Source organism: Ursus arctos, unplaced genomic scaffold, assembly GCF_023065955.2.
Source record: "Ursus arctos isolate Adak ecotype North America unplaced genomic scaffold, UrsArc2.0 scaffold_1, whole genome shotgun sequence".
Lineage (NCBI taxonomy): Eukaryota > Metazoa > Chordata > Mammalia > Carnivora > Ursidae > Ursus > Ursus arctos.
The window spans coordinates 4387353-4403619 of record NW_026622763.1 but is presented as its reverse complement, the minus strand read 5'-3'; the positions used below and the strand labels follow the sequence as shown (position 1 = coordinate 4403619).

The 16267-nt window shown below is 40.6% G+C and overlaps 1 protein-coding gene across 9 annotated transcripts in view; it reads right to left on the bottom strand.

The window, feature by feature from the left end:
• WDR33 (WD repeat domain 33) overlaps positions 1 to 15443 on the bottom strand; it is a 108334-nt gene extending 92891 nt beyond the window's left edge. For all 9 annotated transcript variants that reach the window (XM_026510220.4, XM_048214597.2, XM_057316925.1 and 6 more), the window contains exon 1: positions 15260 to 15443. The gene's annotated coding sequence lies outside the window, so the exon portion shown is untranslated. The remainder of the gene's footprint in view (positions 1 to 15259) is intronic.
• Positions 15444 to 16267: the final 824 nt, after the last annotated feature.

The following is a 16267-nucleotide window of genomic DNA, read 5'->3' as shown; positions in this document are numbered from 1 at the left end:
GAGGGAAGAATAGACAGTGTTTAATGGGTACAGAGTTTCAGTTAAAGAAGCTGAAAGGGTTCTGGAGATAGATGGTTGCACAACACTGTTAGTGTATTTAATGTCGAACAAGTGTACACTTAAAAATGTTAACTACACTGGAAGAAAAAAAATAAAGTTAAAACGGTCAATTTTATGTTAAGCATATTTTAACACCAAAACAAACAAAGAAAACTAGACCTGGAACCCAGTAGGTACTCAGTAAGTATATGATATCTAGTGGCCTGAATAAATGCATACTGAAGGATTATTTTTAAAATGCTAGGAGGGAATGCTATGGGAAGAAACAAGAATTAATGAGTGGGGGAGCACTGATGTAAAACAGAAATGTTTCAGGTAAATTAATTTATGCAGTGATAAAAGAAGGAATGTATCAACTGGAAAAGGGGAAGAGGGGAGATTCCAAGCAGAGGAAACAGCAATAGGAGTAAAAGGGTTTTGTTTCAATTGAGACAAAACTGACATATAACACTATTCATTTTAGGTGCACTTGAGTTTTTAAAAGTGGTTCATGGACAAGGTAGATGTTAAGAGGGAGCAGCAGATGAAGAAGATGAAAACCTAAGTTCAGGGGCGCCTGGGTGGCTCAGTCATTAACCGTCTGCCTTCGGCTCAGGGCATGATCCCAGAGTCCTGGGATCGAGCCCCACATCGGGCTCCTCCGCTGGAAGCCTGCTTCTTCCTCTCCCACTCCCCCTGCTTGTGTTCCCTCTCTCGCTGGCTGTCTCTCTCTCCATCAAATAAATAAATAAAATCTTAAAAATAAACCAAAAACCTAAGTCCATATATTGGAGCTGGATTCTGAAATTTGTGTTATGCCAACCTAGACATGCTAAAGACATGCTAAATCTATCAAATAATACAGGGAGCCTTACCTGGGGTCTATGGATACGTAAAAGGACAAAAGGATTTCAATGACACCCCCTACCTCCAGTTGCAAAAATTCTAATATGAATATTTACATTTTTTCTGGGAAAAGAGTATACAACTTTTTATCAGATACCCCACTAGTGTTGGAGAAATCTAAGTAAGAAAGTCTGAATTTTAGAAAGCTAAATTATCCTATGAAAGGTAACACAGGGATAAGAGGCCAGAAAACATTTAGCCAACTAGAATTCCAGGAAGAAGATGAGCATACTTTTTTACTAAAATCTTTCGCTAATTTTTTTTATATTCTTCATAAATTTTTATTAAAATCTGAAGTTTTTACCTATAGGAAACCAGATTCTAATGAACTGCCTTTCAGGATCTACCTTACATAATGTATTCAATGAGCTGCACAAAATTTTACTATGCAAAAATATACCCCATAAAAATTATCAAAAAGGGACAAATTAATGATTTTAAATTCCCCTCATTACTCATGCTGAAGAATAACTCCTCTTAGTGCCTGGGTGGCTCAGTCAGTTGAGCATCTGACTCTTGGTTTTGGCTCAGGTCATGGTCTCACGGTCCTAGGATCAAGTCCCACACCAGGATGCACACTCAGCATGGACTCTGCCTGTCCCTCTCTCTCTCTCTCTCTCTCTCTCCCTCTGCCCCTCCCCCATGGGCTCTCACTCTCTCTCTAAAACAAATAAATAAAATCTAAAAAAAAAAAAAAAGGGAATGATTCCTTATCACTTACTGAGAAGCAACATCACTCAGAAAAGCAAAATCCAGGGGCATCTGGCTGGCTGTCGGTGGATAAGTGACTCTTGATCTCAAGGTTCAAGCCCAAAGTTGGGTATAGAGATTACTTAAAATAAAATCTTAAAACAAAAAAAAAAAAACAAAAAAAACCCAGGGGTGCCTGGGTGGCTCACTCAGTTGGGTGTATGACTTCGGCTCACGTCATGATCTCAGGGTCCTGGGATCGAGCCCCTCACTGGGCTCCCCACTCCGCAAGGAGTCTCCTTGTCCCTCTCCCTTCCTCCCCACCCCCACTTAGGCACTCGCTCTCTCTAAAAAATAAAATCTTAAAAACAAAAGCAAAAACCATAATACGAGTGTTGATGTGAGTAAAACAACCATTCTCATATACTAACAGTGCACATACTTTGACCAGGCAATTCCACTTCCATGAATTTATCCCTACATATATGCAAACACACGTGCATAAGGTTATTCAATGAAGCACCTTTTGCAATAACCAAAGACAGGACACCGCACATGTCTATTAAGTAGAGGATTAAAGTAAACCATGAAACATACATACCATGATGCATATTATGCAACTATCATAAAGGAGGTAGTTCTACTTAGGATCTCCAAGATACACTTACTGTCAAGTCAAAAAAAGCAAAGTACAAAACAATGTATAGAATAATACTGTGTATGTGAAAAGCAACCAAAAAAGGAACATATACATATCTACAGTATATATATTCGCTACATATACCTCAAAATTACTTCGGAAGATTTTCTGTCTTCTGGGCTTTTTTTTTTTTAGATTTTGTAGCTGTTAACAGGGATAGCTACTGGACAGATAAAAGGAGAAGACAATGCAGGAAAAGATCACTGTACAACCTCTTATACCTTTCACTTTTTTTAACTCATGCATATAGTATATAAACAAATGAGTGAATGCATAAAAACAAAATAACTTATAAAAGTAATGCTACTAACTACAGTGTTAGGAACATGATCAGACACAAAACTGGAAATGTCTACTCTGGGCACAAAACTGATGTAAAAAATATAACTGGAAATGAGCACTGTGGGTAGAAAATGTGGGTGAAAAATACTCTTTATTAATATCAACTGCAATTTGAGTACATGAAACATGAAGGAGGCACTGAGCAACACATTTAGGATATGTGGGTGGGATGGTGGGTGGGTGTGTTTATAAAACCTACCAAGAAATATTCTGCCAAATGCAGATTTAAAAGCTGAAAATCACTGCATTACTAAAACAAAACTACACCAAAGTCCTTACTGGTAAGCAATTCTGAAAAAAACTATATATAACAACTTCAGGACCACAAAACAATGTAATCTCTTAATTCCTGATGGAAGATTTTCCTATGTTAGGCTCTTCTAGGTATGTAACTGTTACAATTTTAGCTCTCACCCAAAGACAATGAACCAAAACCCCTTCCAAGTTATACTATGAAATGCTCTGGGGTTTTTTGTAAAGGTGGAAAAAAGAACACTAAACTGGTATTCTGCCACTAACTATGTGACTACAAACAAATTTAATCTCTTCAATCCTGTTTATCTTCAAATTAAAAGGTCTAGATTTGATGACTTCAAGAAATAATTCTATAATCTCAAGATTACACAGGGAGCAGGTAAGAATTTTCCAAAGTTTCTTTCAGCTCATTTTTAACCTAGTTTAACAACTAAATTGAAGGTTAAAAACAAACACCTAAATTGAAGGTAAAAGCACTTAACAGAACAAGCAAAATAATTCCCAAAGCAACAATCTAAAGGGATGATCCTGAATATTTCAAGTTTGTCAATAGCAAGATGAAATGACAAGCTTTGAGTGCCTCTTGATTTTGGAACAGTAGTTCTCAGTTTCTAGTTCTATTACCCATATTGGCCTAAAGCCTAACAAGTTCCTCAGTATTTGGCATATTATACAGTGTCTTTAATTACCCTATGACACATACTGTCTTAATTTGGTATTTCCCCCCAAAGCAGTCTGGATCTCAAAAATCCAGTGGTTGTTAAGGATACAACAAACTGAGAGCTAATCAAATATTAAAAATGAAGTTTAAAAAACTTCACCAATAAAATATATGTCCTTACCTCTCCTTTATAAAATAAAGGTTCAGGGTACCTGGGTGGCTCAGTCAGTTAAGCGTCTGCCTTCGGCTCAGGTCATGATCCCAGGGTCCTGGGATTGAGTACACCCCCCCCCCGCCCCCCCCCCCCCCCCGCACTGAGCTCCTGCTCAGTGGGGAGCCTGTTTCTCCCTCTGCCCCTCCCCCCTGCTCATGATCTCTCTCAAAAAAATTAAATCTTAAAAAAAATTAAAATAAAATAAAAGGTTCCATACAACTTATGTAAAACTGCTTTTATTAGAACCAAAACTAAAGCTTACAGATTCTTTTTCTTTTTAAGATTTTGTTTATTTTAGAGAGAGACAGAGAGGTAGCAAGAGAGAGCAGAAGTGGAGAGGAGAGGGAGAAGCAGGCTCCCCATTGAGGAGAGAGCTCAATGTGGGGTTCAATCCCAGGACCCTGGGATCATGACCTGAGTCTATGGCAGATGCTTAACCAACTGAGCCACCTAGGTGCCCGTAGCTTACAGATTTCTAACCACAAAGTAAAACTCTCTGTAACTTTCTAACCAAAAAGTCAAAGTCATATTCATATTTACAACCATGGACAACAACCCACATTCTTGGTTGGTAAATCAACTGCGTGACCAATTGCTAACTGCATTAAGTACAGCAAATATATATATTCACGACTATGGGTTAGACAAAGCCTTCTTTAGATATGACACCAAAGGGTGCCTGGCTGGCTCAGAAGCGGAGCATGCAACGCTTGATGATCTCCAGGTTGTGAGTTCAAGGCCCATGTTGGGTGTAGATTACTTAAAAATAAAATTAAAAAAAAAAAAAAGATATGATACCAAAAGCACAACAAACAAAAGAAAAAACAGATAAACTGGACATCATCAAAATTACTTTTGTGCTTCAATGACACCATCAAGAAAGTGAAAAGACAATCCACAGAATGAGAGAAAATTTCTGCAAATCATAGATCTGATTAAGGGACTTGTAACATTTAGAATATACAGAGAACTCTTACAACTCAATAATAAAAAAACCACCCAATTTTTTAGATGGGCGAAGTACCTTAAAGATCTCTTAGAGAGAGAGTGTGCACATGCACAAGCAGGGGGAACGGCAGGCAGAGGGAGAACACAGACACTTTCATCACTCTAATCACTAGAAAATTCCAAGAGTTTTAGAAGCTCTGTGCCAGAAACTGGACAAAGACCAAATATATATTTCTTATTATAAATCACATTATCATGGGGTGGGCTTGAGGAAGGGGGAGCTCTGGATATGGAATGATTTCCCGGATATATTGTTAGGTAGAAAAAGAACAGGGGTCACACACACAAATGGGAAACATCAAACTTTAAAACTTTTGTGCAACAAAGGATACAATCAACAGAGTGAAAAGGCAATCTACAGAATGGGAAAAAATATTTGCAAATCACGTACCTGATAAAGGGTTAATATCCAGAATACATAACTCCTAAACTCAACAAAAAAAATCAAATAACCCAATTAAAACTGGGGCAAAGGACTTGAATAGACATTTGTCTGAAGGTGATATGATAGCCAACAAACATATGAAAAAATGCTCAATATCACTAATCATGAGATGAATGCAAATTAAAACCACAATGAGGGAGGCACCTGGGTGGCTCAGTTAAGCATCTGCCGTAGGCTCAGGTCATTTTCCTTATTAAAGATTTTATTTATTTATTTATTTATTTATTTATTTATTTAAGAGAGAGAGCATGAGTGCCAGCACAGACAGAGGGGAAGAGCAGAGGGAAAGGGAAAAGCAGACACCCCGCTGAGCAGGGAGCCCAACACCGGGCTCAATCCTAGGACCCCAGGACCATGACCTGAGCTGAAGGCAGACACTTAACTGACTGAGCCACGCAGGCGCCCCTCAGCTCGGGTTATTATCGCAGGGTCCTAGGACTGATCCCCACGTTGGGCTCCCTGCTCAGCAGGGAGTCTGCGGCTTCTTCTCCCTCTGCCCCTCCCCCTACTCATGCACGCCCGCACGGGCATTCTCTCTCTCAATAAATAAAATCTTAAAAAAAAAAAAAATACACAGAATGAGGTATCATCTTACACCTATCAGAATGACTACTCAAAGAAACAGGAAATAGGGGCGCCTGGGTGGCACAGCGGTTAAGCGTCTGCCTTCGGCTCAGGGCGTGATCCCGGCTATCTGGGATCGAGCCCCACATCAGGCTCCTCCGCTATGAGCCTGCTTCTTCCTCTCCCACTCCCCCTGCTTGTGTTCCCTCTCTCACTGGCTGTCTCTATCTCTGTCAAATAAATAAATAAAATCTTTAAAAAAAAAAAAAAGAAACAGGAAATAAGCGTTGGTGAGAATGTGGAGAAATTGGAACCCTTTTATACTATTAGTGTAAGACGGAATTACCACTATGGAAAATGGGATGAAGGCACCTCAAAAAATTAAAAAATAGACTACCATATGATCCAGTAATCCCACTTCTGAGTATATATCCAAAAGAATTGAAAACAGGATCTTGAACAGACTGGACACCCATGCTCATAGCAGCACTATGAGCCCTGGATGAATGGATAAACATAATGCAGTATACACATACAATGGAATATTGTTTAGCTGTCAAAGGAAGGAAATCCTGGCACATGCTACAACATGGATGAACCTTCCGGACATTATGGTAAGTGCAATAAGCCAGCCACAAAAAGAAATAATGCCTGATTTCAATTATATGAGGTATCTGAAGTAATCAAACTCATAGAAACATAAAGTAGAACAGCGACTGCCAGGAGCTGGAGGAGGGAGAAATGGGGAGTTGTTCCGTGAGTACAGTTTCAGTTTTGCAAAATGAAAAAATTCTCAAATCTGTGGCACAACAAGTGAATGTACTTAACACTACTGCGCTGTACGCTTAAAAAATAGTTAAGATGATAATTTTTTTTTTACCACAATTTAAAAAAAGGTCACAAGTTTTTAGAAAGGGAAAATAAGAATATACACATACATACACTGGGTGAGTGAGAAGGGAGTGAAAGGCCTAGAGACTGAAGTATTCTTTCAATATAATCTTATATTTTAAACCATGTAAGTATTTAATATATAAAAAATTAAAACAAGCCTGGGTGGCTCAGTCAGTTAATAACGCGCCTGCCTTGGGCTCAGGTCATGATCCCAAAATCCTGGGATGGAGACCTGAATCGGGCTCCCTGCTCAGAAGGGAGTCTGCTTCTCCCTCTCCCACTACCCCTCCCCCCACTCATGCTCTCTGTCTCTCTTGCTCACACACTCTCTCTCTCTCAAATAAATAAATAATCTTAAAACAAAAAAGCATTATTTCAAGTTAACTCTGAACACAGTTCTCTGACTGTTCACCTTCAGTGGGATACATCCTAAGGAAAATAGGGACTGAAATCACCCGTACTCAGCAGGGTTGTTAGTAATAATACTGGCACTGTAAATTTAACTCTATTTTCTTTGTTGGAAATCCCAATAATAATGTTAACTGTGATTTAAATTTAAAATACCAATATAAAAAAAACAATATGGGGGGGCGCCTGGGTGGTTCAATCAGTTAAGCCTCCAACTCTTGATTTCAGCTCAGGTCATGATCTGAGGGTAATGAGATCAAGGCCCATATTGCGCTCCACACCCAGCTTAAGATTCTTTCAGGGTGCCTGGGTGGCTCAGTCAGTTAAGTGTCTGCCTTGGGCTCAGGTTGTGATCTCGGAGTCCTGGGATCAAGCCCCACTTTGGGCTCTCTGCTCAGCAGGGAGTCTGCTCCTCCCTCTCCCTCTCCCTCCGTGCACATGCAGGCTTGCTCTCTCTAATAAATAAAAAATCTTAAAAAAAAAAAAAAAAGATTCCCTCTCTCCCTTTGCAGCTTGCCCCAGTGCACGCACACACACATGCATGCACACTTGCTCTTTCTTTAAAAATAAATAAATAAATAAAAATAAAATAAAATACCAATATAGGGGCACCTAACTGGCTCAGTCAATGGTGTGTGCAATTCATCTCTGGGTTTTAGGCCCGCGCCCCACATTAGGTGTAGAAATTACTTAAAACTAAAATCTTCAAAAAATAAAAAGAGGGGCGCCTGTGTGGTGCAGTTGGTTAAGCATGTGAGTCTTGGTTTCAGCTCAGATTGTGATCTCAGAGTCATGGGATCAAGCCCCACACTGGGCTCCATGCAAAGCATGGCATCCACTGAAGTTTCTCTCTCTCCCTCTTCCTCTGCTCTTCCCACCTCACACATGCTCTTTCTCTCTCAATAAATAAATAAATCTTTCTTAAAAATAAGTTAAATTAAATTAAAATAAAATACCAATATAAACTGATCATTTTTGAAAACACATTTCCTACCTTTGTCCACTAATGACTCTGACTAACATAATAAAAAAATTAAAATCTGTTGAGTATGTAATAATATCCCCTAAAATAAGAGAAAACAAAACTAGTGGACTTTACTCTTTAAAAATGTCAGTTATGGGGATGCCTGGGTGGTTCAGTGAGTTAAGCATCTGCCTTCGGCTCAGATCATGATCCCAGGGTCCTCAGATCGAGTCCCTCATCGGGCTCCTTGTTCAGCAGGGAGCCTGCTTCTCCCTCTGCCTGCTCCCCCTGCCCGTGCTCTCTCTTTCTCTCTCTGACAAATAAACAAATAAAATCTTAAAAAAAAAAAAAGGTCATGAAAAGAAAAAGGCCAAAGAACTGGCCCTGATTAAAGACTAAAGAGATATGAGGGATGTGTTGGTAGCTCAGTAGGTTAAGCATCTGCCTTCAGTTCAGGTCATGATCCCAGAGTCCTGGGATCAAGCCCCAAATTGTGCTCTCTGCTCAGTGGAAAGCCTGCTTCTCCCTCTCCCTCTGCCTGCCACTCCCCCTGCTTGCCCTCTCTCTCTCAAATATATAAATACAGTCTTTTAAAAAAGAATCTAGATTAAATCCTGAGTTAAAGAAAAAAAGGCACAAAATCTCTAAAGGATGTTAATGGGACAAGTGGAGAAATCTGAAGCCTAAATACAAGACCTGCATCAATGTTAAGCATGTAGAATTTGTTAACACTGTGGGCATTTAAAAGAATGGTATTCTGGGGTGCCTGGGTGGCTCAGTCAGTTAAGCGCCCAACTGTAGAGAGGCTTGATTAAATTTGGGCCAAATACGTTTGATACAGATACTTCATAGGTGATGACAGGGTGCTCTCAACTCAGGTCTTGAACTCAGGTCAGGGTCATGAGTTCAAGCCCCGCATTGGGCTTTAAAAAAAAAGAGAGAAAGAGAGAGAGAATGGTGTTCTTAGGGGAAAAGGTGCATGGCATCTGTGAATGACTCTAGATGGTTCAGAAAAAAATACACAGCATGGGAGAAAAGAAGGGATGGAGGGAAGGAGAGAAAAGCAAGTGTGACAAAATGTTAGTGAATAATGATGAAAACTATATGGGAGTTTTCTGTACTATCATTCCAGCACTCTGCAAATTTTTATTTGAGAATTTAGAAGTTTTGAGCACCTGGGTGGCTTAGTCGGTTAACCATCTGCCTTCAGCCCAGGTCATGATCTCAGGGTCTTGGGAGTTAGTCCCATATCAGTCTCCCAGCTCAGCGGAGAGTCTGCTACTCCCTCTGCCTGGCTCATGCTCCCTCTCGCTCTCTCTCTCTCTCCCAAAAATAAATGAAATATTTTTTTAATTATAAAAAAAAACAAAAAACAAAATTTAAAAGTTTAAAACATGAAAAGGGGAAAGCTCTTTTTTACAGAAAACAGCTAATAAGCGTAAACAACAGAGTTAGAAAACCCCAATGAAATAAGTGACTAGGCCAACAATAATCAACCATTAGGTGAAAGGGGAAAGGTGAAAGGTACTTTTCCAATGAAGGAATCCGGTGGACACCACACTAAGCAAAGAAACTAGCATTGTAAAAAATGGGGCAAACAAACATCTGGTAGTTTCCACCACCTTATTTATGGACCCTCACCAGAAGGAGGAGAACCAGGCATTCTGTTGTTCGTGATATAAGGCAACATAAATTATATACCATCACCTATGAAGTATCTGTGCCAAACATACTTGACCCAAATTTAATCAAGCCTCTCTAGACCTAACTTCCACCTTACAGAAAATAAAAGGAATTAAAGAAACAAGTTAAATGACATTTTAAGCACTCAATCAGAAAATTCCAAATGTGGGGCACCTGAGCGGCGCAGTCGTTAAGCGTCTGCCTTCGGCTCAGGGCGTGATCCCGGTGTTCTGGGATTGAGCTCCACATCAGGCTCCTCCGCTAGGAGCCTGCTTCTTCCTCTCCCACTCCCCCTGCTTGTGTTCCCTCTCTCACTGGCTATATCTCTCTCTGTCAAAAAAATAAATAAAATCTTAAAAAAAAAAAAAGAAAGAAAATTCCAAATGTGGAACATTCCTTACAAAAATCAATGCCAGGGGCACCTGGGTGGCTCAACTGGTTAAGCATCTGCCTTCAGCCCAGGTCATGATCCTATGGTCCTGGGATCGAGTCCCTCATCAGGCTTCCTGCTCAGCAGGGAGCCTGCTTCTCCCTCTCCTCCTGGCTTGTGTGCTCTCTCTCTCTCTCTCTCTCAAATAAATAAATAAAATATTTTTTAAATAAATAAATAAATAATAAAAATAAATAAAAATTTAAAAATTAAAAGTCAATGCCAGAGACTTAATGCTAATTGCCTTAGGCATAATAATGGTACTGTGCTTTTAATACTGCCTTAGGTAGAGTCTGGTTTGAAATAAAAATGTATAAAGTGTGGAAGAATGACATTATTTTAAAGAGATGCATCCTGAGGTATTTAGGGGACAAACAGCATGATACATGCAATTTAATTTCAATTGATTGTTGAGGAGTGAGGTAGATAAATGGCTAGAGCAAAACGGTTAAATGTTAGTAACAGGTAAATCTAAATGGAAGGTAACAGGTGTTCATTCTTTCAACTTTTCTGGATGTTTGCAATTTTTTTTTTTTTTTTAAGATTTTATTTATTTGACAGAGAGAGAGACACAGCAAGAGAGGGGAGCGGGAGAGGGAGAAGCAGGCCTCCCGCTGAGCAGGGAGCCCGACGCGGGGCTCTGATTCCAGAACCCAGAGATCATGACCTGAACCGAAGGCAGATGCTTAACGACTGAGCCACCCAGGTGCCCCTGGATGTTTGCGATTTCTCGTTACATATAAAGACGGGGGAAAAGTTACCAGAATATTCCACATACAAAAAAGGGGAAATTGCTCCTTAAAAGTATCTTACTAAGTGGGACAATGAATAGAGCAGGTGCCTATAACAAACTCAGCCTCAGCACAGTTTTGCACTTATCATCCAAGGACCTACTCAAAATGGGTAAGGCGTAGTGCCAAGTTCTACAGGACACAAAGTAACAGAAGGTAGTCACACAGACCCTAGGCTAACTGGAGAAAGGAGTTTAAATAAAGTCACTGAGGACCTCGTTAATGGGATGAGATTTACCTGGATTTTGAGGAACGGATACGATATGAATGGTCTGATAGGAGGCAGGCAGGCAGGCAAAGAGGTCTTAAGTAAAGGCCAAGGAGAAGAAATAAAGCAGATCTGTGTGAAAACGGATCCCAGTAGTCATGAGAAAAGTTTCTGTAGAAAACTCACCCTATCACTTCTCAATTTTTATAATGCCTAAGCTTTATGAATACAAAAATTAAGGCAATGAAGCATCTGCCTTCAAAGAGTTCACAAAAGAGTGGAGAAGATACACAATCAAAATGCATTAAGTAGAGATATGCACAAAATCCTTTAATAACACAGAGAAAGGAACAGTTTAGCAGAGGAATGAGACTGTAAGTCTTTAACAAAGATATCTGAGTTAAACTTTAAAAACTGAAAAGGGGGAGGGGAGGCAAAATAGGTGAAGGTGGTCAAAGGTCAAAACTTCCAGTTATAAAAAAATAAGTCATGGGGATGTAATGTACAGCATGGTGACTCTAGCTAATAATACTATATTGCATATATGAAAGTTGCTGAGAGTACATCTTAAAAGTTATCACAAGAAAAAAAAATGTGACTATGGAGGCAGATGTTAACTACACTTACCTAAGTGATCACCTTACAATATATACAAATACTAAATCATTATGTTGTATACCTCGAACTAATATCATGTTACATGTCAATTACACCTCAAAAAAAAAAAATCCTGAAAATGACTTAGCCAATTAAATTCAAGTCACAGAAAGAAAAATGCCAAAATGTACTAAATGCCTACTACGTATCACTGTCTTTCACTTTTGAGTAACTATTATAATAATTAGCATTTTTATATGTAAGGAAACTGAAGTTCAGAGTTTAATTAACTAACCCAGTATAAAAAAGCTGGCTAGGGGCACCTGGGTGGCTCAGTCCAGTTAAGTGTCTGCCTTCGGCTCAGGTCATGATCCCAGGGTACTGGGATCAAGCCCCAGGTCCTCCTCCCTGCTCAGTGGGGAGCCTGCTTTTCCCTCTCCCTCTGCTGCTTCCCCTGCTTGTGCTCATGTGCACATTCCCTCTCTCTCTCTGTCAAATAAATAAATAAAATTAAAAAAAAGCTGACTAGTGGTGAACCTGGCATTCAAACCTAGGTGTATCTGTTGCCAAGAGCCATGCCCTTTTCAATACTAACCAGCTCTGAGAATTTATAAGCACTCAAATTATGACTATAAGGCACAAAACAAACATTATGAAGTCAGTCCCCCACCAGAAAATACTACATAAAATGTTCAAGGACCAGAAAGGAGGGGAGTAATGTGGATAAAATTTTCCAACATGCTTAAGAGCTTCTGTATCTAGGACTAATAGAAGTCTTTTGCAATGGGTCAGAAATGCTATCAACCACAGAGTGTGTTCAAGGAAAAAAGTTTTTAACCTACGTCACTGTCAAAGACAAAGATCAAATATCTTTCAGCATTAAAACCATGGTCTGGCAACTTATTTGTCACACGACATATTACAACAACAGAGAAACTTTCACCATTCCACCAAACAAAAAAACAAAAACAAAAAACAAAAACAAAAAATCCAGATTAAAAAAAAATCCTCTCACAAGCAAAAGTTTCAGGGGCGCCTGGGTGGTGCAATCGTTAAGCGTCTGCCTTCGGCTCAGGGCGTGATCCCAGCGTTCTGGGATCGAGCCCTACACCAGGCTTCTCCACTAAGAGCCTGCTTCTTCCTCTCCCACTCCCCCTGCTTGTGCTCCCTCTCTCGCTGGCTGTCTCTGTCAAATAAATAAATAAAATATTTTAAAAGAAAAGAAAAGAAAAGAAAAGAAAAAAGAAAACTAGGAAAATCCAGAATCTTAAAACAACAAATCTGCAATGCTTAAACAAGTGTTAAGTTTGGGGGCGCCTGGGTGGCGCAGTCGTTGAGCATCTGCCTTCGGCTCAGGGCGTGATCCCAGCATTCTGGGATCGAGCCCCACATCGGGCTTCTCCTCTGGGAGCCTGCTTCTTCCTCTCCCACTCCCCCTGCTTGTGTTCCCTCTCTCGCTGGCTGTCTCTATCAAATAAATAAATAAAAATCTTTAAAAACAAAAACAAAAACAAGTGTTAAGTTTGACATTTAAGTAAATATACTTTGATAATGAAGATTTCTAATCTGCAGACTACGAACACTACTTTATCTAAAAACAGTCATAAAGGTCCTAATTTTTTGCTAAGCACTCTGAAAAGGATACCGTATGTATATTCGTCAGTGAAAGACTTTCACTTGTATTTCTGTCAATATATTTGTTGTAGTTTTAAAGCTTTACTATGGGGGTGCCTCAGTGGCTCAGTCTGTTCAGTGTCTTCCTTCCCTCTCTGCTCAGCGGGGAGTCTGCTTCTCCACCCCCCCCAACCTCATGCTCTCTCTCTCAAATAAATAAAATCTTAAGAAAGAAAAGAAAGTAAGAAAAAAAGCAAACTTTACTATGACCTTACTTCCTTATTCAGAAATATGAAACAGTTTGAACTTCGGCAATAAATATCATGTTTTTCCCAAAGTAATGTGAAAAATATGGACTTACTACTTAGCAAAGAGAACTATGAATAAGCACCTTAACTGATTAGTAAAAGTGTAATTAAAGCTGTAGGTCAGGTTACAACTGTGATGGCAAAATCTGACCTTTTAATATTCTTCACCAACCAAAGAATGCAAGTTGTAATCAACATCATAGAGAAGGATTTATTTCTAACTAAATCATTGTGATACAAGGCCAACTTTCTACCAATACTCTTACCACGAGTACAGAAAGATAAAATTTTTCTGAAAATCTCAATAAAATAGGCTAAATAAGTAACTTCAAGCCTCTGCACAAACTCAAATCGATACAGTATTTTATCTTCTAGGCAAGGAGACCAATTTAAAAGTGCAAAAGTATCTTATGGTGATTACAGATGGGTGTCAAATGCAATTAAGATTAGGAAAAGAAAAATGCCACCATGGGAACAATTAACATGCTTCCTTTTAACTAACAGTCTCTAAAAGTTTTGTTTGAATTAAATAGATCTACCACTGCATCACGTTCACAGGCAAAAAATACTGCGTGCACTAGATCTCCAGAGTATACTTAAAAGTCAACTCAGCGCTCCCAAGAGGTATTCCTGAAACACGGGCTTTTTTGTTCATAGTCGAATGTCTTCCGAAGTTCCTGAACAGTAAATTTAACGTCCTCTGTGCAGAAATTACTTCAAAACACTGACACACTTTCTACAAGTAACTTTTCTGATCTGATTTAAACAGATCCAATTACGGAATTCCGTATCGACCCACCTTCCTCTTTCAACGGAAGGGCCACTAACCACAAGGGTTACAACAACCTAATATCAATATTTATTTTATTTTCTAAAAAAATAAAGTTTCCTAAGATCCTAAAATATCTGGTTGTCAGAAAGCAACTTAAAACCGGATATGTGGAGGGAGTTATTGAAGGGACACCGGCAGGTAGCATGATCTGAAGCAAACAAAATAGGAATGTAACGTTACCAGAAGAAGAGGTTTTTGCTTGTCAAACTGTGGATTTATCCCTGTTACAAACACCAATTTCAAGCCAGGATAATATCGAGGCTAAACCTGCCTCTGTTTTACAGGTTTCGTATTAACTTCCCAAGAGTCCTTAAACCAAGCAGTCAAAGCCACATTCCATTCAACTCTCGGCTCAACCCCTTCCACTCCCGACCCAAAGCTCAAGTTTAACGCGTTTCCCTTCTCCAAACTTCACGTCTTACCCGTGGCCTACCCTACCTACGTCTTCTTGTCGCCACCGGTTCCCAGTCAGAAGCCTTAGTCCTACCGTGCCCTTCTCCCCCGGTCGGCCTCAAGCCTCTAGCTCCCCCCTCTAAAGCTCGAACTAGCCTCAAAGGGCCCTCGCGACGACGATACTCCCTGCTTTCCCAACCTGTCCCCAGGCGCCCCTCCAGGCCCCCAAAGCACGCAACGGCCGAGCTTGAAAATGGCGGAAAGTGCCGCCGCCTGCTGTAGGCGAGGGCTCCCGTGCCGCCGCTGCACTCACCCTCCGGCGCTGAGCAGAGCTCCCAATGAATGGTGAGCGAAGGGTTCGTCTTCACTGTCGGGAATGTCTCTCCCGCCTGGCCTCTTCCCTCCACCCCTCTCAATCCCTCTCCTCCAAAAGAGCAGCCGCCATCTTCCCCTACGAGCCACCGAGCGCACGCCCTGGCGTCATCACGCACCGTCGAACGTTATACGTCACGCGCGCCTGGGGCGCCTAGCTCCGTCGACCTCAATCTGCGCAGGTGCTTAGGTGAGGGGCGGGACTCGGCCAGATCCCCACGCGGCTTTAGTGCGCGCATCCTTTGTTCCCTCTGGGAAGAAGTTGGCGTTGCCTCCGGAGAAGGGTTGAGGCCCGGGCGATTTTACGTGCCCTCTTCACGCTGCGAGCTAAACTTAATGCTCTCAAAAATACCCCGTTTTTCAAAATTTGAATAAGAAACTTGTTAGGGGCGGTGTGGCAGTTACAGTGTGTGGCCAAGCCCACCCAGAGTGAAATTGTGAGCAAGGCAACTGGCCTTGTCAAATCTATGCTTGGGTGAAACTGGGGCTCCTGCCCGACCGTATTTTGAGCATTTAAATGAGAGCTCCTGGCTTCATCAAGCACGAAGTTGGATTTACATTACTCGATGCAAATCCCGCCCGTAGGTTATCTCCCTTCCTCACAATCAGACTGGTAAAAACTGAGCCCTACGGTACAACCACTTTGGAAAACTGTTTAACAGTGTTTGTTAGAGCAAAGTTTATACTCACCCTGCGACCCAGCAATTCCACTCCAATTGGAATGAGTGCATACATCTATCCATGGCTGTACAAGAGTGTTCATAGCAGCTTTGATCGGAGTAATCAATCACTGGTAACCCAAAGGTCCGTCAGTAGTTGTGCAGGTAAATGAATTGTATTGTGGTTCTACGGTGAGCTATCCAGTCATGGGAAATAATTACTGATAAACACCGCTTGGATGCATATCAAAGACACTATTAAATCAGCTCAAAAGAGGACACTGATTCCA